A 26,808-nucleotide genomic window follows, 5' to 3' on the forward strand; every position below is an offset into this window, starting at 1 on the left:
AGGAATAGAGTTGAGATCATTAAAAATTATTTTCTGAATTACGAATGTTTGCGTTTGTTTGGTATTTTTTTAAAAATTAATTAAAAAAAATTATTTTCTGAGCTTCTCTTGGCTGCTTTCCTGTGTTTCCTTCTCTCTCTCAGATACCCCACCCCACAATCCCTCTACCCCTTTTCCTAAGAAAGAATGAGAGAGAAAGAGAGAGAGAGGGAAAGAAAGGAAGGAAGGAAGAAAAAGAACCGCCACTAACAAAAACTAGCAAACAAACAAACAAAAAACCCTGTGTATTCAAGTTTCCACTTGAATACTGGAGCTGTCCTTTTCCTCCCAAGTCCATTTTAGGATTTTGCATTCTCTGCTCCAACGCTCTAAAGAAACTATGCGACTCCTGGGCTAGTCTGATAAATTGCTACAAGCTGAAAAGTTATTGTAACGTTTTCCTATTAAAAGCTATGGCTCCATGAAAAAAACATATATGAGAACAAATAAACTAAAAGCAAACAGATTTTGGGTGCTGCAATGGTGGGTCAGTGGCAGAATTCTAACCTGTCACACCAGAGACCTGGGTTCGATTCCTGAAGCCGGCCTATGCCAAATTTAAAAAAGCAAATAGATTTCATTGCTTTATTTATTTAGAAGACTATATAAAATTTGAAAATTCCAAACAAGGTTGAATAGTGTCTATGGATGTTAAATTCCCACAACAGCCCTGTGAGATTTATATTATTGTGTCCATTTTCCTAATGTGGAAATGGAGGCTTAGGAATGTCATGCGGCTTTGAAACCCAGACTGATTTGACTGCAAAGCACTTGCTCTCCCCTGCTATGCCTCACTGCCTCCTGTTACACATCTTGGCTTTGAAAGATTTCAGAGGATGATGTTTCATGGGCAAGCAGCTTGAAGGAGTAAGGACATTTTACCACCCGGTTCCTGATATCCAACATTAAAACCAGAGCACATGGCTGTGACTGTGCCTTTTCGGGAACCCTTAGAAAATGATTTGCTTTGGATAGCTGAAGGCTTTGTTATTTAAAAACCAATTTTCAAATGTGCTTGGAAATTTTTCTTAAGTGTATTATGCAATTTCTTGCCCCCTTAAGCTCCTTAAGCTAAATATTCTAAACATAATTTAGCCTTTAGCCTTTCCTTATATGCTCAAAGTTCACCACTGTGAACATTAGCTACAGTTAACAAGGCTGTAATACTGCAATGCCTTCAGGGACTGTTGAAGTACATAGGGCTGTTTTTAACCTACATTTTAAGTGGTCCCAGAGTGCTGTGCTAGTTGAGTTCCGTGTCTGCCTGTCATACATTTTCTGCCATGCCGTCAGGCTCTTGGTTATTGACTTTCAATGCTATTACTTTCATATATTACTCCTTCTTCACTCTTGTAGTTTGCTACTTCTAACCTGTGGTGCGTGTGAAATCCAGATATTTTAGGCGTATTTTGTCTGAAACAACTGTCTATGCTCTCTGAACAGCTGAGGGGCTTTCTTATTAGGAAGGAAACATGAATTTTACTGACTGGATTTATAATGTTTATTTTAACTTCCTGATTTTTCTGCATCAATGTTTAGCCAATGTTACTAGCAACATCCATTGGTACCTATGTGCCCACATCCCACTTTAAGAAAAATCGGCTCTCCCACCTCAACCCCTGCTTCCTAGAGACCAGGTTTTGCCCTATTTAATCCTGATTTCCCCACATCACACAAATGATTGGATAAGTGGAGTATCTGACCTGAGGGCAACCAGACCAGAGACTGGCTGATGATCATGATAAAATGATAAACTGAGCTTAGCCAGCACTAATTCTGGGGAATGTGAGTTGGTAAAAATACATTGAGGCAGGTTGGCGAGTGGCGAGATTTGAAACAGAAAGCTCATGGCTTAGAGGTGATAGTCCATGAAACCACCACGTATCATGGACCATCTGAAGTGATGAAGCAGCAGAATCACTAAGAAAATCCATTGGAAGAAAGAGGAGAAGGAATCCAATGCACAGAGAGAGACAGAGAGGCTCTGTGGACTGCATGAGAGAAAGGGGCGATTCTGTCCAAGCAGATGTACTCCAAATGCCAATTTTCCTGCAGCCGCTGTGCCTCCCACCCAAACGAAGGTGACTATAAAATGAATTTCTTGGAGCTGAGTTGTTGGAGTAAACCTCTTATATCTTCTGAACCCTCTGCAAGCATAAAAACAGAAACAACTTAGCTATACAAGAGAAATAACAGAATTTGAAATAGGGACACTTAAAGTCAGGATTAGCATAAAAGATAAGTGTGTATGAAAAAAAACAAAAAAACAATAGCTAACAGTTATGCCAAAACACAGAACCGGCCTCTTATAATTTGACTAATCAATCCATCAACATGGAAGCAAAGATTAAGAATCTACATGATGAAAAAGTAAAACAGTCAGAAGAAAGTCCTGCTACCATTCCTTTGTAATTAAGCAATTACGACTTGCATACAACTCTTGTATACCTGTATGTGAGAGTGTGTGTGAGAGTGTGTGTGAGTGTGTGTGTGTGTGTATGTGTGTGTGTGTGTATGTGTAAAGAGGAACATCATGCTGGGGTGAGGTTAGGAGTGTGACTGTCCCAGGAGATCTTCCAACAGGCTGTGTAAAGAGACACAGCTACACAGCTGCTCCCGTGGGATTCCTACCAGGTAGAAAGCAGATTGAAAGCAGAAAGGTACAAAAATGAATCAGAGGCCAAGACTCATCTTTCACCCATTCTGAATGGCTCTGGATCCACTGGAGGTGCTCGGAACACTGTTCTTATCTCTTTAGAGAGTCAACCTAAGGTCAGAGAAGGGTGGTCACACATCTTCCCTCTGCATCACACATTACTCATAATCTCTGACCTCCAAGGATGTCTCAGCGATCACTCTGGCCCCAGCACAAGGCTGGGAGAGACAGGTGGGACTGCTGTTCCCCCAGGAGATGGCCAGTTATCCCTGGGTGTGTTACTAGAAAACGGAGACAGAGGTCAGGCAGAGAAGAAGCCAAGGTCATCAATGGGAACTCAAGAAGAGAACAAATCAAATCAGAACAGCTGGAGAAGAATGATAAGCAGAAACAAAACTCAAGACTGATGAGTAAGAGAGGTGAGAACCACACACGAAAGGGCCAAGTGTCTGGGGTCGAAGTCTTCAGATCTGAACCCGAGAAACAGAAAGGCAGTGCTGGGAGGCTGCCACCTTAGCTCACCTAAAGGAGCCCGGATGGGAATGGGCTGAGAACCAGGAACTTCCAGGTACCATGGTCTCTGCCTAGAGTAGGTAGTCAGGGGAGAGGTGTAAAAGGAGAAGGGAAAGGGGAAGGGGTAAAAAGGGCAAGGAAGACAAAGCTGGGGAGACAGGGAGAGAAAGGGAAAGAGGCCATTAAACGGAGTGCAATTAGAGTTAACAAAATGCAGCTCAAGCAGGTAACATCTTCCCCAGTGTGCTGATTTGGAAAGATGTATGTCCCCTAGAAAAGCCATGTTTTAATCAAAATCCTATTTCATAAAGGCAGAATAATCCCTATTCAATACTGTATGTTTGAAACGGTAATCAGATCATCTCCCTGGAGATGTGATTTAATCAAGAGTGGTTGTTAAACTGGATTAGGTGACGACATGTCTCCACCTTTTTGGGTGGTTCTTGATTGGTTTATTGGATCCTATAAAAGAGGAAACATTTTGGAGAATGGGAATTCAGAGATAGCAGAGCAATATGACATAGCCACGACAAGCAGAGTCCACCAGCCAGCGACCTTTGGAGATTAAGAAGGGAAATGTCTCCCGGAGAGCTTCATTAAACAGGAAGCCAGGAGAAGCTAGCAGATGATGCTGTGTTCACCATGTGCCTAACCAGATGAGAGAGAAACCCTGACTGTGTTCACCATATTCCTTCTCACTTGAGAGAGAGACCTTGAACTTCATCAGCCTTCTTGAGCCAAGGTATCTTTCCCTGGATGCCATGATTGGATATTTCTACAGACCTGTTTTAATTGGGACATTTTCTCAGCCTTAGAACTGTAAACTAGCAACTTATTAAATCCCCCTTTTTAAAAGCCATTCTGATTCTGGTATATTGCATTCCAGCAGCTAGCCAACTAGAACACCCAGTAAACTCCCACCCTTCTTAAAACAAAACAAAATCACTACCCAAAGCTAGAAAATGATTGCGGTAACCCTCATGAAACAAATAAGGTTGTTTCCTAAAATCGGAATTAACACATCTAGACTCTCCTGGTCTAGACACAAGAGAGTAAACTTGTAGCCCTTTTCTACCTGATCCATCAGTGGCATCTAACCCACCTGTCCACTCCCTTTTTTTTTTTTTTTTTCAGGGTATCTGTTTGTTTATTCATTGTCTTTTTATTGTGAAAAGTAACGTGTACAAAATAGCAATAAATTTCAAAGAACATCACAATCAGTTGTACAACAGATTTTGGAGTTTGGTATGGGTTACAATTCCACAATTTTAGGTTTTTACTTCTAGCTGCTCCAAGAATGGGACACGAAAAGAAATATCAGTATGACTCAGCAGTCATACTTATTCGTTAAATCCTATCTTCTCTGTTATAACTCCACCTTCTCCTTTGATCTTTCATCAATCTTTAGGGGTATTTAGGCTATGCCCATTCTAACTTTTACATGTTGGAAAGGGGTATCGATAATGAGGGATAGGAGGACAGAACCAGCTGACGTTCTGGTGAGACTGGCCCCTCTGGGTTTCAGGACTTATCTGACCTAGGAACCCAACTGGAGGTTGTAGGTTTCTGGAATGATCATAGCGCATGGAACACTTGTAGAATCTCAGATAAAGCCCTAGGTGTTCCTTAGGGTTGGCAGGAATGGTTTTGGTTGGGGTTTGGGAAACCATGATAAGTAGCAATATCTAGCTGAAGTTTGCATAAGAGTCGACTCCAGAGTAGCCTCTCGACTTTATTTGAACCCTCTCAACCACTGATACCTTATTTGTTACACTTCTTTTCCCCTTTTGGTCAGGAAACTCACTCCTTCTTGAAGCATTTATTTTCTTGGATCCTGAAGTGTTCAACTTTCCTGCCTTTTCTCCTCTTCCTTCACTCCTGGCTGCTCTTTCTGAGAGTCTTTTGTTGTTGTTGTTTAAATGGAAAATTTCATGCGTGTAGAATAAGTAGAGAGAATGCTGCAGTAAAGCCCTATGCACCCACATCCAGCTTCAACCATGATCGATTTGTGGCGTATCTTGTTTGTCCTAGCTCCTCACTCCCTTTCCTGCTCCCTGCAGATGATTTTGAATCAATCCCAGTCAACTCCCAGAATCGACTATGTCTCAATAGTATTTCTAATGACTCTTTAAAAAATTTGTAGCCTCGGCGCGTCTCGGCCCCGGCTCCGTGGTGCCGCCACTCTTGCCCATGGGGAAGGTCAGCTGGGCGAACCGGCATTAAACTGAAAAGAAGATGTCCCTGTATGATGACCTGGGCGTGGAGATCAGTGATTCAAAAACAGAGGGCTGGTCCAAAAACTTCAAACTTCTGCAGTCTCAGCTTCAGGTGAAGAAGGCAGCGCTCACTCAGGCAAAGAGTCAAAGGACAAAACAGGGCGGGCCGCGGTGGCTCAGCGGGCAAGAGTGCTTGCCTGCCATGCCGGAGGACCTCGGTTCGATTCCCGGCCCCAGCCCATGTAAAAAACAAACAAACAAACAAAATATAATAAAAACAAGAAAATGTTTAAAGATGTTTCCCTTTCTTCCTCCCTTCCATCCTTCCTTCCTTCTCTCTGTCTTTCCTTCCCTTCCTCCCTTTCTCTAAAAAAAAAAAAAAAAAAAAAAAAAAAAAGGACAAAACAGAGTACAGTCCTTGCCCCAGTGATCGACCTAAAGCGGGGTGGCTCTTCAGATGAACGGCAAGTTGTGGACACACCACCCCATGTGGCAGCCGGACTAAAGGATCCTGTTCCCAGCGGATTAGGGATTTTCTGCAGGAGAAGTTTTGATTCCCTTGGCTGATGAATATGATCCAATGTTTCCTAATGACTATGAGAAGGTAGTGAAGCGCCAAAGAGAGGAACGACAAAGACAGTGGGGGCTGGAAAGACAGAAAGAAAGAGAAGAAAGAGAAAAGCGTAAAGACAGACAGGAAGCCAGTGGGTTTTCGAGGCGACCAGATCCAGATTCTGATGAAGATGAAGAGTATGCACGAGAAAGGAGGGAAAGAAGTATGGGCGGAGCTGCCATCGCACCACCCACTTCTCTTGTAGAGAAAGACAAAGAGTTACCCCGAGATTTTCCCTATGAGGAGGATTCAAGACCTCGATCACAATCTTCTAAAGCTGCTATTCCTCCCCCCGTGTATAATGAACAAGACAGACCCAGATCTCCAACGGGGCCTAGCATCTCCTTCCTTGCTAACATGGGTGGCACAGTAGCCCATAAAATCATGCAGAAATATGGCTTCCAAGAAGGCCAGGGTCTAGGGAAACATGAGCAAGGCCTGAGCACTGCATTGTCAGTAGAGAAGACAAGCAAGCGGGGAGGCAAGATCATTGTTGGGGATGCTACGGAGAAAGATGCATCCAAGAAGTCTGACTCAAATCCGTTGACTGAAATACTTAAGTGTCCTACTAAAGTGGTCCTACTTAGGAACATGGTTGGTGCAGGAGAGGTAGATGAAGACTTGGAAGTTGAAACCAAGGAAGAATGTGAAAAATACGGCAAAGTTGGAAAATGTGTAATATTTGAAATTCCTGGTGCCCCTGATGATGAAGCAGTACGAATATTTTTGGAATTTGAGAGGGTTGAATCAGCAATTAAAGCTGTTGTTGATCTGAACGCAAGGTATTTTGGTGGAAGAGTAGTGAAAGCGTGTTTCTACAATTTGGATAAATTCAGGGTCTTGGATTTGGCGGAACAAGTGTGATTTTAAGAACCCAGAGCACAAGTCATCTCTGATGATCCTTAAAGGAGCTGCAGACTGAGCAAAGAAAAAGCAGCAGCTTTCTGGCTATCGGGTGCTGAGACTCTTGGAAGGACTTCTAAGATACATGTTGATTGATCCCTTTTTTATTTTTGTGGTTTTTTAATATAGTATAAAAAATCCTTTAAAAAAAACAATAATCTGTGTACCTCTCTGGTTGTTTTTTGTTTTTATTACCACTTCTAAGTTGATTACGGTTTTTTGCTAGGATTTCTTGGTAATTCTCAAATACTTGAGTGATACAGCATTTCTTGAACTAAAAATTCTAGAACATTTTGGGACATGGGGTTACATTAAGTTACTCTTTTCTTTCCTTCTTTCCCTTCTTCCTTTCTTACCTTTTTTTTTAATAAAACCTAGAAAGTATAAAAAAAAAATTGTAGCCTCAATTCCATCAATAACTTTCTAAAAAAGAAATCAACAATAGTTCCTTAATATTATCAAAAATCTAGTCAGTGTTCAAATTCCCTAATTGTCATGTATATATTTTTTAGGGTTTATTTGTTCAAGTTGGCATCTAAACAAGGTTCATACATTGCTATTGCCTAATATGTCTCTTAAATGTCTTTCAATTTATAGATCCTCCCTCCAAGCCTTTTTTCTTTTTCTTACAAGTGTTCTATTGAAACCACTAGATCGTTTATTGTATATTGTATAGAATTTCCATAGTCTGTTTTTTACATCCGATGGTTTCTTTAACATGTCACTCTGTCCTTTGTATTTCCTGTAAGTTAGTAATCAGATCCAGACGTTTGATTGATTCAGGTTCCACTTTTGGCAAGACTTTATTGGTAATGTTGGAAATATGTAATATATGGTTGGGTCTTTTTATAATGTTAGAAACCATTTATGATAATTGCCCAATGATTAATCCATTAATTCAGTACAGAGTTGCAAATGGTAATATTCTAATTCTATTATTCCTCTTTCATTTACTAGTTGCAGCGTTTCTATAAAGGGAAACTTCTTTCATCAGCTGTTTGGTTCAGCTCACTTAAGAAAGTCAGCCTTCTTGTTCATCCCAGCAACATTACCAGCTAGCTACATGACTGTGGACAAGTCATTGGATCTCTCTGAACTTGTTTTCCCATATATAAAATGTGAATGACCATATTACCTAAATTCTTAGAATGGTTGTAAATTAAAGGAAATTATACATGTAAAGTTCCTGACATGTAAGCATTTCATGGATGCAAACTATTAGCCTTATTTTTGTTGTTAGATGAAAATTCCCTGACCAATACCAAGAGAACACATACAAGGTATCTGAGCAGGGTTTCGCTTTTATGATGGCCATTACCACAAGCTTATTGTAGCCATCAGTAGAGTTGTTCCCAAGGAGAAGAGCCACCCTACCTCATAGCGCTCTTTCCTGATGCTTATCAGAGTGATCAACAATCTGCTATGCTGAGAGGCCCCCATCTTGGTTTGCCATGCTGCTATGACAAATACTGTACAACCGGTTGGGTTAAACAACAGGAATTTATTGACTTGTGATTTTGAGGCTGGAAGAAGTTTAAAATCAAGATCCTGGCAAGGCTTGCTCTACCCCCCACCCCCCTGCCGCCCAAGACTGTAGCATTCTGGTGCTTGTGGCCAGCAATTCTTGGGGTTCCTCGGCTTCCCTTCATGTATGATGTCCACTCCTTTGGCTTCTGTGACCTCCAGGTTCTCTTTATAAAGTCTCCAGTAATTGGATTAAGATCCACCCTGATTCTGTTAGACCATACGTTAACTAAAAATAACATCTTCAAGAGGCCTTATTTACAATGGGTTCATACCCACAGGAGAGCAGATTAAAAGAACATATCTGCATTTGGGTGTTCCTATAGCAGACCCACAGGACTCAGTGATGAGAATTAGATCAGGTCCATGGCCAGGGTCCTCTGGGGCCTGAACAGTCCTATCTCTCCCAGGAAAGAGCTCTAGGAGGCAGAAAAGATTAAATGGTATCCTTTCGGCAACATTTCTGGCCCTAAAAGCCCCTTCCTTGGAAACTCTTATTGGGAATGTATTTACTCTTACTCTGCTTTTGTCAAATCAGTAAATTATTTTAACCCTATTGTCAGAAAAGCTGATTGCTCATTAACAATCACAGGAATTTTATAAGGCTTGGTAAAAACAACTCAGGCATATTTAGGACTAAAGGCATTCATCTCAAAATTGGCTCTGTGCTTGATTTCTGCATTTCTGTGAATATTAAATCTTTATATTGCTATTTACATCCTGTGAATAAACCCCATTTAGCAGAGGATCCTAGAGTCTTTGGTAGAAGTTATAAAAATAAGAAGCCATCAGTAAGGATTCAATGAGGATTATAACGCAGAATTATAATGCACTGAGTAGAGTGCCTGGCACATTTTAAGGACTCAAGGACTGTTAACTATTATCATTATTATTATTAATACTACCAGATGCTGGTCCTGGCTGGCCAGGTGTTACATCACAGGTTTTTCTTTTTTTAATTAAAACATTTAGTTGGAATATTGCTCAGCAATAAAAAGGAACCAACTCTTGGGTAGACCTCAAGGGCATTAGACTGAGTGAAAAAAAGTCAATCTTAAAGGACCACATATTGGGCGGGCCACGGTGGCTCAGCAGGCAAGAATGTTCGCCTGCTATGCCCGAGGACCTGGGTTTGATTCCCGGTGCCTGCCCATGTGAAAAAAAGAACACATATTATATGATTCCATTTATATAACATTCTTTAAAAGGCAAAGTTATAGAGATGGAGATTGAATTACTGATTGCCAGGGGTTAGGGATGTTCACATGTCAACTTGACCAGGTGGTGGTGCCTGTTTGTCTGGTCAGGCAAGTACTGGCCTGTCTGTTGTTAAGAGGAAATTTCATGGACTTCAATCATGACCATGTTGGTGGCATCCACAGCTGATTGCATTTGCAATCAAATAAGGGGTGTGTCTTCTGCAATGAGTGATGCTTAATCTAATCTCTGAAGGCTTTTAAGGAGGACTCAGAAGAGATATTCATATAAAATTTTATATTTATAGCTATTTCCTGCTGATTCTGTTTCTCTAGAGAACCCTAACTAATACAGGAGAGATGGATGTGGCTATAAAGGGGTGATCCAAGAGAGAGCTTTGTGGTGACAAAACAGTTCTGCATCTCAATACGTGATAAAATGGCATAGAACTATACACACACATTGCACCAATGTCAATTTCTTGGCTGATAATATTTCATATGTGTTCTAGTTTGCTAGCTGCTGGAATGCAATATACCAGAAATGGAATGGCTTTTAAAAGGGAGAATTTAATGAGTTGCAAGTTTACAGATCTAAGGCCGAGAAAATGTCCCAATTAAAACAAGTCTATAGAAATGTCCAATCAAAGGCATCCAGGGAAAGATACCTTGGTTCAAGAAGGCCGATGAAGTTCGGGTCTCTCTCTCAAGTGAGACGGCACATGGCGAACACAGTCAGGGCTTCTCTCTCATCTGGAAGGGCACATGGCGAATATGGTGTCATCTGCTAGCTTTGTCTCCTGGCTTCCTGTTTCATGAAGCTCCCCGGGAGGCATTTTCCTTCTTCATCTCCAAAGGTCGCTGTCTGGTGGACTCTCTGCTTTGTAGTGTTGCTCTCTCTGAATCTCTCATTCTCCAAAATGTTCCCTCTTTTATAGGACTTCAGAAACTAATCAAATGGGTGGAGACATGTCATCTCCTAATCCAGTTTAACAACCATTCTTAACTAAATCACATCAACCAGGGAGATGAGCTCATTACAGTTTCAAATATACAGTATTGAATAGGGATTATTCTACCTTTAAGAAATGAGATTTATATTAAAACATCGCTTTTCTTAGGGGGCATGCTTTCTTTCAAACCAGCACAATATGATATAACCATTGGGGAAAACTGAGTGATGGTACACAGGTCCTCTGTGTTACTGTTATAACTTCCTATTAGTCTATAATTATTTCAAAATTTAAAAAATAGTGTTACATTATAAAGTCTAAATAGAGTGCATAGCTGAGTCACATAGTGTACTACAATATCATTTCCTTTCTCATGTGAAATTTTTTCCCATAGATTTAAAAGTTGACCATTTCATTTACTAGGCTTTGTTATTACATAGAACTAATTCTTCCCAAACTCTCTCAGAACTGTAAAATCCCACCCTCAATATTGTCAAATACATTAAGAATCCATTAGTTCTATTTTTCTTGATGACATCCCTTCCAGAATGCTCTGCCTTCCAGCTCCAGTCTGGATTTGTCCCTCTTAGGGTGATTCAATACCCACTTACATAGCAAAATACCTGGTATTCTACCTACCAAAATCTTCAGTTGTGGTTTTTACAGGGTGATGAGATTTCAGAAATATAATTTACTTTTTTCTTTTTATTTATCTGTTTTCTCTAGTTTAGCTGCAGGTAACTTATATGACTTGTGTTATGCCATCATTATGTCCTTTGTCATGGAAAAATGCAGGATGACTGGTGGCTACTGTCCAGGGGGAGAAAGTTCTTACTTTTAATTTCTTAGGCACACTTAGGGAATCCCAGGGGATATTCAATCAGGACTGTACTCTCCAACCAACACAGTATCTTTCAGGAAGTAGGTGGGTCAAAGAGTGGCTTGTCTATATCTTCATTTTGACCCTCTCTTTGTGTTGGAGGGCAGGTCCCTCATCCTAAACTTTTGGCAGGCAACATAAAACAACCCTTCAATCATGGAAACCACCCCACTTGTTGCCAACATCCTCTCATTCCCAGCCTCTCTCATTTCCCTCCTCCTAGGGAAATTAGTTCCTTGGACATATTTATTCCCATTGAACCACTCTCCCACCCTGGAAGCTCTGCCTCCTCTTGTATCCAGGTTTAGCACAGGTTATTGTTCATTTTCAGCAAGTTCTAATCCTTGCTGAATTAAAAGGTTGTAATGGAGTTTCAGATCCTAAAGCTGGAAGAGGTTTAGGACAGGCCCTGGCAGAGATTTTGTCTCAGAATGGAGAATCTAAAAGCAAGCAGACCTTCCTCATTGATAAATTTAGTCTCATTCTGCTTTTCTCATGCCTTATCTCCTTCCCGGATTTGGATTATTTTCTCTGACCTTCTCTTAGATGCCAGAAATAAAAGTGGAGAGGAAATTTCACTTAACTTGGGTAAAAGGGAGGGAAAAAGAAATGTTTGGGGGTGGAGGGAAGGAGGCCTCTCACAAATGCAAAAGGGGCAAGCTCTGCAGGGCACCGTGTTCCTCAAAACAAAGCGTAACTCTGCAAGTCCCCACCTTGGGGCCCAGAGGGGCCCATGAAGTGCTGCATGCACTGACCCCCAGTTTCACTTCGAGGAAACACGCTCACTCCTTGCAAACTCATGTAGGTGTGTGTATGGAATCTCAGAAGCATATGTGCAACAAATCCTCAAGAAAAGAGCTTTGAAATTCAGCATGTCAGTTGGAAATAAGCCGTGTAGCCTCACAATTTCTCAGGCAAACAAACCACAGAGCAATCTCAGTTATTTTCTCTTGCAGATTTTCTGTGAGTGGATTTGCTGCCTTCTGATAAAAGAAAAACCTGTTTAACGGGCCCCCAAATCCCCCTGGCTGCATAGGTTTTACATTCAAGAGCAGTCATTAATGGTATTTTAGGTAAGCCTTTCATTCTCTATCTTCTATAATCTCTCAAGGTTTTTGAGTATATTAAAAATACTTCCCAGGAACATAAGAAAAACAATCTTTAAAGGTACAGCTCACCATATAATAGGATTTTTTCCCCTTATGTTCATCTCATAATTCCTCTTAACAAAATGTCATGATTCAAAGTACTGAAGTCCCTGGGAATCCTTTAGCACATTAAAGTGCTTTGAATTTGCCAATTTGATTTAAGAAAGAGCCTTTGTAGCCAACTTAGAAGACATATCAAACCTCCCCTTAATATCTGGTATATTTTCTTATTTGCATTAAAGACCTTGGAAAGTCCTAATTTAATCAAAATTGTTCGCCTTGGCAAGATATCCTTGTGCAGACACAGTCAGCAGTGATGGATGAAAGCAAATCTATGTATCTTCAAATGGCAAGAAAAGCTGAGATTCCACTGTGGAAGCAGACCAAGGGCTGTGTACAACTCCAAAATCTAATTATTAGAGCTAGAGACAGGGAGCAAATCTGTTCATCATAAGTTTAAAATGTGTAGTATCTGTGTACTGGAATCCGCTCTCTCTCTTCTTTTTGTTATGGCATTTAGCCACTTGTATAGACAAATTGCTAATGGAAAAAATAGCCCTGCAGAACCATTCAGAATTTTTATAAAAAGTTCCAGAAGTCAGAGCCTAATGGGCAATATATGAATCACGGGGAAGAGATGAGCTCTTCCTTATTTGTTTAATTTTATTTTTGTGGCCAGAGGGTGGCTCTTTAATGATGGAACAATGTTGCTCGTTCGAGAGACCTTAGGCCCCTTACCTTAGTCAACCTCTGTATTAGCTAGGGTTCTCTAGAGAAACAGAATCAGCAGGAAATATTTGTAGATATAAAATTTGTAAAAGTGTCTCACATAACCATGGGAACTCAGGGTCCAAAATCCGACTCTGATGCAGGGTCTGGATAAACCTGTCTCTTCTGAATCCACCTTAAAAGGCTTCTAGTGGTTAGATTAAATGCCACTCATTGCAGAAGACACTCTCCTTGGCTGATTACAAATGTAATCAGCTGTGGATACAGCCAACGTGATCATGATTTAATTCTGTGAAATGTCCTCACAGCAACAGACAAGCCAGCACTTGCCCAACCAGACAAATGGGCACCACCACTTGGCCAAATTGACACATAAACCTGATCATGACAACCTCTTTAAACACAACACAGAATTCATTTCCACTCTCTCTTTCCCTCTTCTTCCTCCATGTTCAGGATCCTCTTGGGCTCTCCAGGAAAGGATTAACCTCTGCTCCTTTTTCTGAGTTTTACTAAAACTGATATTGTCTGGTCACTCTTCTTTTTCTGGTTTGCATTCATTTTATTTTTATTGTTTAATTTATTTTAAAAAATAAATAAATAGACGTATTTGTATATTTTCTTTAAGGATTCACATAAGTATAAATACTGGTTATCTGGAATATAGAAGTCCGAATGGGCAAGAGGAGAACTTTTAAAAGTTGCTCAGTTCTATTAAACATTTTACTATAAGCATATGTTACTGATATAATTAATTTTTTTTCTTAGATTAAAAATAGTGTTATGTTTATTGTAGACAATTTGTCAAATAGAGAAAAACACAAAGGGAAAACTTGAAAATCATTTCCACTCAATGCTCATGTATTTGCTTTCAACTGTGTAAAGTTGTATTGATATATCTAATCTACTGTTGCCTCCTCTCCTGCTCCTTAGCCTCATAAGTTTTCGCCTTTTTGATCCTTTTAATGTCATTTTTTTTTAGTTTTCCCAAGGGAGTAAAGATATATATTGGCATTCAACTTGACATCCTTAACTAGGAGTGCCCACATATGTTTTAAATATTTAAGATGTTTTTAATGACTATGTAATAATTCTTGCATGTAGATGTGCCCTAATTTATTTAACCTTGAAGGTTCGTTTTTGTCTATGCTATTTATTTTCTCAAGGAAATAAATGTGGACTTGCTGGACCTAAGGGTTTGAATGATTTGAAGATTCTTTAAGTATTTCCAGACTTTGAAAGTTCATTCATTTTATATTCTACCCGAGGTTTATGGGAGTGCTTTCTTCCTCGCCCCAGGCCGCTCCACTTTCTCTTAGATCTTCTCTCCTTGAAGAGTGGTCTTCAATTCTGTTTGATTTTACTTCTGTCTGGCTGCTGTTCTCTACAGAGCTCCTCAGGGCCTCAGGGAATCGGATTCTTGATCTGAGCTCACCTAACCGGGATCAGAATGTACTCCTGAGACACATTTCAGGGCTCCCTTCCAATAATGTTTTGCATTTTGCACTGCATTTGGACTGAATTTCCATTTTGGCTCCTCTGAAGAGGAAGCTTCATCAGGATTTTGGTCCTTTACATTTCAGCCTTGTTACCTTTGCAACTTATGCTGTGATATTTTTCTCTGTTCATCTATTTGACGGTGGAATGAATATGTGCCTTAGTCTTGCTGGTTTACATCTCAAAATCTGTTAGGCAATTGTATGACTAAATCTGCTTATAATTTTGTGGGTCTACTCTAAGAAGGAACTTGCTTAAAAACTAGACAAGTTCTGTTTATAGATACATTCCTCTCACTAGAGATTTGCACAGTAAAATGCTCTTATTTTTCAAGCTGCTAAATTTTTTGCTGTCTAAATGGCCTAAATGTATTCATGAGTATATTTTGGGGATCAGGGAAGTAGTTCTCAGGCATATGCCGTCCAGGTTGGACTTGCCCTCTCCTAGCTCCAGACAGCTTTGGAAACCCCAGGGGATGTCGCTACCATAGATAAGGGCCCAGGAGTTATCTATGAGGTCAGTAGCCCTTTGGTCTTTCCTTCCATTTATCCTTCCATTTATCTTTCCTTAAAGCACTACTAATATTGGACCCACCAATGCCTGAAGTCACAAAAACATGGCACTAATTTTAGTTTTTAATGATAATATCACAAAAGCCAACAGATGGGGATTAGACTCCATGAAATTCTCTCCATGCCTGTTTCTTGCTGTATCTTTTTGTATTTCTAGTTTTCTATATTTTCTTTGTCTACCTATTTTTGGATGGGTGTTAGCTTATCTATTTCTATGTTCACTCTGCATATCTATTTCTTCCTCCTTTTCATATTTCTCTCTCCTTATTTCATCCTATATTACCCATCTTTCCCTCTTCTTTAACAGGCTATAATACAAAATTCCTCTATGATTTGCATTTTTTCTCTGTATACCAGGTAGTTGCCCATTCCCAGTTTCTATTTATTAAATACTTCTCTGTTTCCAATTTTAAAGGAAATTACATGAAGTCTTTTTATGGCTTTCTCTTTAAAATACAAATTACTTCTGAATTTCATGTCTCTTGGCTGAATTTTTTTTCTTCTTGTGGATCAGTATTGCCTGGTAGCAAGCTTTCTTGATCCAGCTAAGCAATAGTTGGCTAAAGTGTCCAAATGCTACTAATATTCTGCTATTTAGTCTTGTCATTTCTATGTGTCCGTATAGACCCCTGGTTCTTGGCAATTAACATTTTTCTTAGTATTGACAGTAAAAAATGAGACTTATTTTAAATACAAATAATAAAAAAAAAAACTAACATTTATGGAAAGCCAGGTACTCATCTAAGAACTTCACACTTAGCCACATCCTCTGAGCTGTACACCACTGTCTCCTTCCAGGTAAGACCTTCCCTGACTGTCCTTTCTAAAATGGCAACTCCTTGACCCTTCCTATCTCTTTTGCTTTATTTTTTCTCCTCAGCACTTATCCTTATCTAATATACTACATTTTCTCATTACTTGTCTCACTTAGTTCTCTCTCTCTCGAATGTATACTCCCAAAGGCCATTTGATCGATACTGTATCATCAACGTCTAGAACAGTACTTGACACACAGTAGGACCTCAACATATATTTATGAAATTAATAGGGGGGTGTAAGGGTAGTTTAGTGGTAGAATTCCCGCCTGCCATGCAGGAGACCTGGGTTCGCTTAGATTCCTGGCTCATGAGCTTTCCCAAAACAAACAAACAAACAAAAACAAAAATTCAACAAATGGTGCTGCAGTAAGGGGATACTCATGGAAAAAGAATGAAACGTGACACACACACACACACACACACCCCCCTAGAAAGCATATGAAGAAAAAAGAATGTAATAAACAGGCGAGCTCAATCTTTGCTACAACCCCATAAAATATTGTCATGGTCAGGTTCATGTGTCAAATGGGCAGGTAGTGGTACCCATTTGTCAGGTCGGGCAAGCGCTAGTCTGTCTCTTACTGTGAGGGCATTTCATAGAATTAAATCATGATCACGTCGGCTGCATTCCCAGATGACTGTGTTTGTAATCAGCTACAGGGAGTGTCTTCTGCAATGAATGATGCTTCATCTAATCACTGGAAGGCTTTTGGAGGATTCAGAAGAGACAGGTTCTCTTCCTGCTTCGGCCGGCGAGCCTTTCCTGTGGAGTTCACCCAAACCCTCCATCAGAGTCGCCAGCTTCACAGCCTGCCCTGCAGACCTTGGAATCTACATTCCCACGGTTACGTGAGACACTTTTACAGGTATCTCCTGCTGATTTCTGTTTCTCTAGAGAACCCCAGCTAATACAGATATCTACGATCAGTGTTCCCATTTTAAAGATGAGGAAACTCAGGTGCAGAGCAGGGGGTAACTCGTTAAGTTTACAAGACTTCTAAGTGGTCAAGCTGGGACCCTACTGCCAGCAATCTGGTTCTGTACTCCCTGTTCTTAGCCATTCGAAATGCAACGACACCTAAGCACCCACTACCTTCTAGATTCCTTATAGGAACAGTTGGAGCCCTCCTTTTAGCCCTTCCGAGTTCTGTTCCCTTCCCACCCTCCTCAGAGGTAACCATTGTCCTGAAGTTGTTGTTTGTCCATCCCGGTGGCATCTCTGCCAGCGGTAAGCATGGTCCCTGCAGGAGGAGATCAACTGCACAACTGACGAACTCCCAGGGCCATCTCCCTCCTGCTCCTTTCACTTTCCTATTATGTTTTTGTTTTTTGGTTTGTTTTTATTTTTTTCCTTTTCAACGTACAGACACTCATTTTTTTAGCTGAAAATAGAAAACCTTATCAGATTGAAATAACAGTGGCTCCTTGCTGTAGTTCCCCCCGCCCCCCAAGACTGGGTGAACTTAGGCCTCATCAGAAAGCCATCTGCTGTGTGCGCACAGACCTATTCAGAGCCAGAGAAAGAAAAGGAAGGAGGGGGAAAACCCTGGCTTAGTCATTTTAAAACAAAGGGCTGTAGCTGGCTGATGCCACACCTTTGACCAAGGCCGACCGCAGGCTGTGAGCGCTGCCTGGGAACACAGGGCATGGGGCGTTCTGCCTGCTGCAGTTTTTACCACCGAATAATGAAAAGAAGCTTAAGGAACAGAGAAGAAGGCTCCAGGCCAGCCCCTCTGAGTCCATGTCAGTTCCACAGAAAAATGGCCCTTTGATTTGTGCTCTGCTACCAGTATCATCCTTGCCATCCCCTTCATCAGTACATTTAATGAATTGTTATTTCTGTTGTGTTAGACCCCACCAGTCCTGGTTCAGGACTCTTATGGAAAGATGGCCTTTGGTTTTCAGAGAGCGCTGCATTCAATGCACGGGCTACCCCTGCTGCCCAGGGAATGCTCACGTGCGCCGTTGTGGACTGAGCAGACATTAACCCAAAGGGCAGCCCACTCCCAGCTTCTGCTGAAGTGCTTCACTCTGTACCTTCCCCAAGTCTCCATAGCAAAAACTAGACGACGTCATAAAGCCCAACTCCAAAATCAAATCCCTTTCACCTCCTAGGGAACATTTAAGTGTTTTCCTCTTTCACCGATTTGATTTTTAAAGTGTTTATTGTTTTATAAGGACAACAGTAATATACCTTGTCTGTAAAACATTCAAACATTACATGCATATATAATGTAAAAAGTTAAAGGCCTTTGTTATCCCACCTGGTAGATAATTATTAACCATTTAGTTATATATTCTCCCAGAATGTTTTACCATTCCCACACTTTAAATTTATATACAGCTGCGTACTTTACAGCACCACCCTCCCCCCACTTCCATAGTACTTTTCTATTTCTCTCTAGTTACTGATTTTACATTTGTCTTCCCGCCAGGCTGAGTCTCCTTGAGGTCTTGCCCATCCTCTCGTACCCCAGACTTAGCACTGTGCCTGGAACACAACTGGCAGCCATAAAAACTTGTTGAATGAATGGTTCTCACTCTGACCTCTGAAGCAGGCAGGACGGGTTCTTTGATGCCTGTTTCACATGGAAAGAGGCTCAGAAATCATATACGATTTGCCCATGTCACAGCTAGTAAGCAGTGGGGCTCAGTCTCAAACCCAGGCTGCCGATTCCAAACCGGGAGCTCTTTGCATCAAAGCGCCACCTCCCCTTAAGTAGTTGTTAGGCGATCATGACGTGTCCCCAGCCAGAGCTTGGCTGGGTCCAACCTCCCCCAGGGAAGCCTTGTCATTTCACACCAAGGGAAAAAAGCTGAGTTCAGTTCTGACATTTTTGAGTTAGAGGTAAATGAGTTACAGAGAAAAGACGATCATTGATTATTTCTGAAGATAAGACAGTGTTCAGAGAGTGCCTTGTGAGGTTGCTTGCTGAGTAAACAAACCTGGAGGCCAGTTCTCTTAGGCCGTCGCACCCACAGCTCCCGGTTCTCGGGGACCAGAGCTGCCAGGAGCTGAGCAGGCTTGTGTCTCCGTGGTGTCCGCTGGAGGGGAGGCTCTAAGTTCGTGCCCTGTGCTGCAATGACACACTACATAACCAGTTGCATGTAGAATGATCCCAAACACACAAGACTGGGGGAAGAGCAATGGAACTGCAGTGGCCGCAGAGAGCCCCAGGCATGCTGCCCCTGGGACAGGACTGACCTCCCAAACAACTCTCTTTTTTGGTGAAATTCTGTCTCTCTGGAGTTTTGTTTGTTTGTTTGTTTTTGTGTTTGTGTTTTCCCCCATTCTTACATAGTACTTAACTGTTTCATTTTCCGAGAGGCAGTTTTCTCCAGGGAGGAATTATGCTAATTCTTTAACACCATGTTGTCCTTTCAACATAAATTGCTTTAAAATTGCTTTAATCATAGGAAAACTGTCTCTCCTTTTCCTACTCTTTTTCTTCTCTCTTTTCCTCTCTTCCTCTCTCTTCCTTTACTCCCTTCTTCCCTCTCTTCACCCTCTCTTCCTTCTTTCCTTCCTTTCTTCCTTCTTATATACAGCATTTGCTTTTTAAATATTGTTTTGTAAAGTGCTTTCTATGTAGAAGAAATTGACTCTAAATGTTTTTTTTAATAGTATGCAAAACTGACTTTCACATACTAAAGTGTCTTGGAAAAGTTCCAGTGATTAAAACAAAGAGATTAGACAGATAGATCATGGAAAAGGCTATAAAGGCCATATATGGTTCTAAATACATATGGGAATTAAGAACACTATTAAAGTAGTATTTCAAATCAATGGCAAAAAGATGGATTATTCAATAAATGGTGGTGAAAGACACTGACTATCAATTTGGAAAAAATAAGTCTGATCCAAATAAATATTTTATATCAAACCCAAAAATACAATCAAAAGTTAATATAAAAAATGAAACCATAAAAATAGAATGTATAGGTGAAATTTTTCCTAATTTGGGGATAGAGAGACTTCTATAACATTTAAAAATTCAGTATAGAAAGTATTGGTTGATTTAGCAATACAAAAATTAAAAACTTCTAACCAGAAAGAAATGTACTCCATTAAAGGCTGAATGATAGAAGACAAATTATGAAAACATACTGATCTGCATAAGGTTAATATCTTCCGTACACAAGAAACTTTTAGAAATCAATAAAACTTTGTTATCAATAGGGGGTGAGATATGGGACAATTTTTACTTTTCTCTTATAGCCTTCTACATTTTTATAGCAAATTTTTTAATACATTAACTCTATTGTTGTTTGGAAAAAAACTGCCACATCTTTTTGTTAAATGTAGATAGGCAACTTTTTCTTTTATATCTAAAGCCCAAATGAATTTTTCCAGGATTGTCCAATGTTTCTGCTTTTAATATTCATCATTGTGCATAGCTTTCAATATATTGTTATAGTAAACAAAAGACCGACTGAAAAATAAAATATACAAGTAATAGTGGGGAAAGATCCTAACACAGAAGCACTTTTCCTATGGAATGACAGGACCCATTCTGAGGTCATTTGGTCTTTTAAAACCTGGTTTGAATCTAAATCCTTGGATTAAAATGTAGCCTTTTTTTTAAGGGATAAAAGTCCATTTAACCAAAGCTCTTTATCCCTCAAGTAGTTATTTTTAGTGTCAAGATCTTTTCTTCCTAATACAGGCTTTTTACCCTCTCTCCCTTTTTCCCTGACATCTAAGTTGTACCATTAAATAAAATGTATGGTTTAAGTTTCAATTTTACTGAAGCTGCAGGTAGAAAGAGGTAAAGGGATCATACAGATGAGGGATTTCATTGAATGTCACTTCACATAAATTTACATAAAGATTCAAAAAATCTACAAGGCCTCTGAAAACTCTCCTGAAGGAGAAGAGAGGAGAAAAATGTATATTGAGTGTCTCTGGCTGGTCAAGCACTGTATAGGGCTGTTTTATTTCTGTCATCTCGTTTAATCTTCATAATCAACAGGTGAGGTGAGCATTACCCTCCTCATTTTATAGGAGAGAGAACAGACTCAGAGATCAAATGATTCGAGCACCCATGCATGACCTTTCCCCTACACCCACACTCTTTCTCCAACATGTGCATCTTTCATTACACACTTATAGAGCATGAGCTCCCTACCTGGTCTGAGACTCCTTTGCTGGGGTCTCTGATGGTCTAAAGACTGTAAACACTTGCTCCCAGCCACTTTGAAGCACCCACCCCTTCCCCTTTCCACACTCAGGCTCTGGTCACTGCTGCTGCTGCCTGACTAGGGCGGTTATCTTCTGCCTTGGCCAAAGCCTCTGGAGTGCTGGTAGCTCCTGCTGCAGAAACTACTGGCCCCTATAAGCTACTGGCTTTGATGGCACTTGTGTTTTATATTTGGGTTCTTTCGTCGTATTTTCCCGTACTTTTATCTAATGCCCAGAGAAGGAATCTGGCTTGCACAGGTGACTTAATCTGGCTTTGAACTCAGCCTGTTTCCTCATCTGAAAAGGGAGCCTGGGGCCAAGATGGTGGTGTAGCAAGGAGTGGGATTTAGTTCATCCTCCAGAGCAGCTAGTAAATAGCCAGGAACAGTACAGAACAGCTGCTGGGGCCCCATCAGTGACCAGACACACAGCGTACCCCAGTCTAGACAAGCTGGACCAGCTGTGAGCCCACCCAGAACCATGGGTCCCCCAAGATGCAGAGGCTGGTGCCCCTCCCCCACAGGCTGCTTCCCAGAGGGGAAAGAGACTTTACTAACAGCAGGGGCTGAGTGCAACCAACTCCAATTGTGGAATTAATTAACAAATTCTGACTATTGAAATTAGACCCCCAGCTCAGCTAAACCCTGAGTAAAAGCTGAGGTTGCTGGGTTTTGCCCCAGCCCAGATGGCAAAAGGAAAAAAAAAACAAAAAACAGAGGTTTCTCAGATTGGAAAGGTCTGGGCCTGAAGGAAAAGAGGGGGCACATAGCACCTGGAGATACATAGAGTAACGTACCAACTTAAGTTCTTGATCGGCAAACCTGGGAAACAAGGGTCCTGCTCTTGCTGCATATATTTGTAACTGTTGCCTCTTATCTGCCTTAACATGCCCTGACATATCCAGACATCTCTCGTTCTTGCAAGCCTTGCTATTCTAACCCCCTGCCTAGCAACTCCTGAGCATATATCGCACCACCTTTTCACCTCTTCTTCATTAGACCATGTACACTCCTCACCTCACCATCCATTATAATATTCAACACACCTCCTAGCCAATCCACATCCTACATGACACCATACCAGCTGCCCATCAAAGTTTCTTCACCTCTAATTAACTCCCCCTCACCAACCCTATATATTCTTTGTGTTTCCTCCTGTCGGGGTCTTAGCCTGTAAGCCTTGCCAGCCAGCTAGGTCCCGCGAGCCCTATGCAATAAATTACTGCTATTATTCTTTAGTCTCGGTTTATTGTGCTCGCGCGCCCTCCAGACCTTCGAGCCCCGTGGTCTCGGCTGACGCCGCTCTCCGGCCGAACCACATCCGAGGACGAGACCCCAGTGCGGTCGGGCTAGGCAAGCCCCAAGCCGCATGCTCTGAAAAGGCTTTTTTTACTTTTCTTTTTTGTGGCTGCATTTCTACAGCATGACTGCTCCTTGCGTTCAACTGCAAGGCTTCTCAGGCTCCAACTGCCCCAGGCAAGGGCGGAATTAAGTTTGTCTGAGAGACAAGCAGGCTGGTCAGGTGAAAGGAGATAATTCCCTGGAGGCTGTGCCTTCCCCAGGAGAGGGGTGGGGCCCAGCTCAGGTGGAATCCCTCCCTCAAGGAATTCAGACCCCACGGTCTGGGAAACAGAAGCGATTAAAGCCAGCATGCAACCTCTCCTCCGTCTCAACCTCACCCCCAGCGGGAAGCATCTGCTGAAGTTAAAGGTACTGTATCACTTTATGCTCGGGAGACCTGCAGGCAGATGAGATACTGGGCAGGACAGGAAAAAACACAGTCTAGAGGTTTCGTAGGAAAGTCTTTCAACCTGCTGGGTTTCACCCTCAGGGCAAACTGATGCAGGTGACTCTTTCCTTCAGAAAGGAGGCCAGTCTGGTCTGGGAAAATGTGGCTGGGGTTTATAATACCTAAGTAGACCCTCTTAAGGGGGGGAAAAGAGGCACCATACAGGCAGGGCAAGAAATAAGAAAATAAGAACTGAAAAATTCTGATCTGTTAAACAAAACCTAAGCTAGAGGTCTAGAATAAGCTGAACTGAATGTCAAAGAACAGATAGACAACAAAGTCATCCAGCAAGAAAATCCTAGGTAAAAAAAGTGAAAACAATCCACAGAATAAACTAATTAAGGAAATTAAATGCCTAGATGCCCGCAAAAAATAATAACTCATACTAGGAAAATTGAAGATATGGCCCAGTCAAAGGAACAAACCAACAATTCAAATGAGACACAGGAATTGAAACAATTAACTCAGGATGTTCAAATAGACGTAGAAAACTTCATCAAAACTCAAGTCAATGAATCCAGGGAGGATATAAAGAAGGCAAGGGATGAACAAAAAGAAGAAATCTAAAGTCTGAAAAAAACAAATCACAGAACTTATGGGAATGAAAGGCACATTAGAAGAGAAAAAAAACAATTGAAACCTACAGTGTTAGATTTCAAATGGCAGAAGATAGGATTAGTGAACTGGAGGACAGGACATCTGAAATCTTACAGGCAAAAGAAAATATAGGGAAAAGAATGTAAAAATATGAGCAAGGACTCAGGGAATTGAATGACAACATGAAGCACATGAATATATGTGTTGTGGGTGTCCCAGAAGGAGAAGAGAAGGGAAAAAGAGGAGAAAAACTAATGAAAGAAATTATCACTGAAAATTTCCCAATTCTTAAGACTTAAAATCACAGATTCAAGAAGTGCAGCATATCCCAAACAGTATAGATCCAAATAGATGTACTCCAAGACACTTACTAATCAGAATGTCAGATGTCCAAGAGAAAGAGAGAAATTTGAAAGCAACAAGAGAAAAGCAATCCATCACATACAAGGGAAGCCCAATAAGACTATGTGTAGATTTCTCAGCAGAAACCATCGAGGCAAAAGACAGTGGGATGATATATTTAAAACATTAAAAGAGAAAAGCTGCCAACCAAGAATTCTATATCCAGCAAAATTGTCCTTCAAAAATGAGGGGGAAATTAAAACATTTTCAGATAAAAAATCACTGAGAGAATTTGTGACCAAGAGACTGGCTCTGCAAGAAATACTAAAGGGAGCACTAGAGATAGATAGGAAAAGACAGGAGAGAGGGGGAGGTGAGGAGAAGAGTGTAGAAATGGAGACTATCAGTAAAGGTAAAAAGAAGAAAAATTAGATATGACATATGAAATCCAAAAGGCGAAATGGTAGAAGAAAGTATTACCCTTACAGTAATAGTAATAACACTAAATGTTAATGGATTAAACTCCCAATCAAAAGACATAGACTGGCAGAATAGATTAAAAAACAGGACCCATCTATATGCTGTCTACAGGAGACACATAGGATAAACATAGGTTGAAAGTGAAAGGTTGGGAAAAGATATTTCATGCAACAACAATCAGAAAATAATAGGAGTAGCCTACAAATATCCAACAAATTAGACTTCAAATGTAAAACAGTTAAAAAAGACAAAGAAGGACACTATGTATTAATAAAAGGAACAATTTAACAAGACATAACAATCATAAATATTTATGCACCAAGCCAGAGTGTTCCAAAATACATGAGGCAAACACTGAAAAAAGAAATAGATACATCTACCATAATGGTCAGAAACTTTAATTCCCCACTTTCATCAATGGACAGAACATTTAGACAGAAGAAAAATAAAGAAACAGAGAATTTGAATAATACAATAAACAAACAAGACTTAGCAGACACTTGTAGAACATTACACCCCACAACAGCAGGATACACCTTTTTCTCAAGCGCTCATGGATCATTTTCAAGGGTAGACCATATGCTGGGTCATAAAGCAAGTCTCAATAAATTTAAAAAGATTGAAATCATACAAAACACTTTCCAGATAATAAAGGACTGAAGTTGGAAATCAATAATAGGCAGAGGGCCAGAAAATTCACAAATATGTAGAGGCTCAACAACACACTCTTAAACACCAGTGGGTCAAGGGAGAAATTACAAGAGAAATTAGTAAATATCTCGAGGCAAATGAAAATGAAAACACAACATATCAAAATTTATGGGATGCAGCAAAGGCAGTGCTAAGAGGGAAATTTATTGCCCTAAATGCCTATATCAAAAAGGAAGAAAGAACAAAAATCAAGGAATTAACTCTTCACTTGGAAAGACTAGAGAAAGAACAGCAAACTAACCCCAAAGCAAGCAAAAGAAAAGAAATAATGAAGATTAAAGTCAAAATAAATGAAATTGAGAACATGAAAACAATTGAGAAAATCAACAAAACCAGAAATTAGTTCTATGAGAAAATCAATAAGATTGATGGATCCTTAGCAAGGTTGACAAAAGAAGAGGATGCAAATAAATAAAATCAGAAATGGAAGAGGAGACATAATCACTGACCCCACAGAAATAAAGGAGGTAATGTGAGGATACTATAAACAACTTTATGCTTATAAACTAGATAATGTAGATGAAATGGACAACTTCCTAGAAAGGCATGAACAACCAACATTGACCTAAAAAGAAATAGACAACCTCAACAAACCAATCACAAGAAAAGAAATTGAATAAATCATTAAGAAGCCCCCCAAAAAGAAAAGTCCAGGACTAGATGACTTCACCTGTGAAGTCTACCAAACATTCAAGAAAGAATTAGCAGCAATCCTGCTCAAATTCTTCAAAAAAATTGAAGAGGCGGGAAGGTTACCTAACTCTTCTATGAAGCCAACATCATGCTCATACCAAAGCCAGACAAAGATACTACAAGAAAAGAAAATTACACACCAATCTCTCTAATGAATATAGATGCAAAAATTCTCAACAAAATTCTTGCAAATCGAATCAAGCAGCACATTAAAAGAATAATACACCATGACCAAGTAGGATTCATCCCAGGTATGCAAGGATGGCTCAACATAAAAAAATCAATTAGGGCAGGCCACGGTGGCTCAGCAGGCAGAGTGCTCGCCTGCCATGCCAGAGGACCCGGGTTCGATTCCCGGTACCTGCCCATGTGAAAAAAAAAATCAATTAATGTAATATATCATATCAACAAATCAAAACAGAAAAACCACATGATCATCTCAATTGATGTAGAAAAGGTATTTGACAAAATTCAACATCCTTTCTTGTTGAAAACACTTCAAAGGATAGGAATAGAAGGGAACTTTCTCAACATGATAAAGAGAATATATGAAAAACCCACCACTAGCATCATCCTCAATGGGGAAAAACTGCAAACTTTCTCCTAAAGATCAGGAACAAGACAAGGATGTCCACTATCACCATTGTTATTCAACATTGTGTTAGAAGTTCTAGTTGGAGCAATTACACAAGAAAAAGAAATACAAGGCATCAAAATTGGAAAAGAAGAAGTAAAACTCTCACTGTTTGCAGATGATA

General features: G+C 40.4%; 1 pseudogene; it reads left to right on the forward strand.

Annotated features, from left to right (window-relative positions):
• Positions 1-5,443: 5,443 nt before the first annotated feature.
• Positions 5,444-7,033, forward strand: LOC143650908 (splicing factor 45 pseudogene; annotated as a pseudogene).
• Positions 7,034-26,808: the final 19,775 nt, after the last annotated feature.

This window comes from Tamandua tetradactyla, chromosome 11, assembly GCF_023851605.1.
Source record: "Tamandua tetradactyla isolate mTamTet1 chromosome 11, mTamTet1.pri, whole genome shotgun sequence".
NCBI lineage: Eukaryota > Metazoa > Chordata > Mammalia > Pilosa > Myrmecophagidae > Tamandua > Tamandua tetradactyla.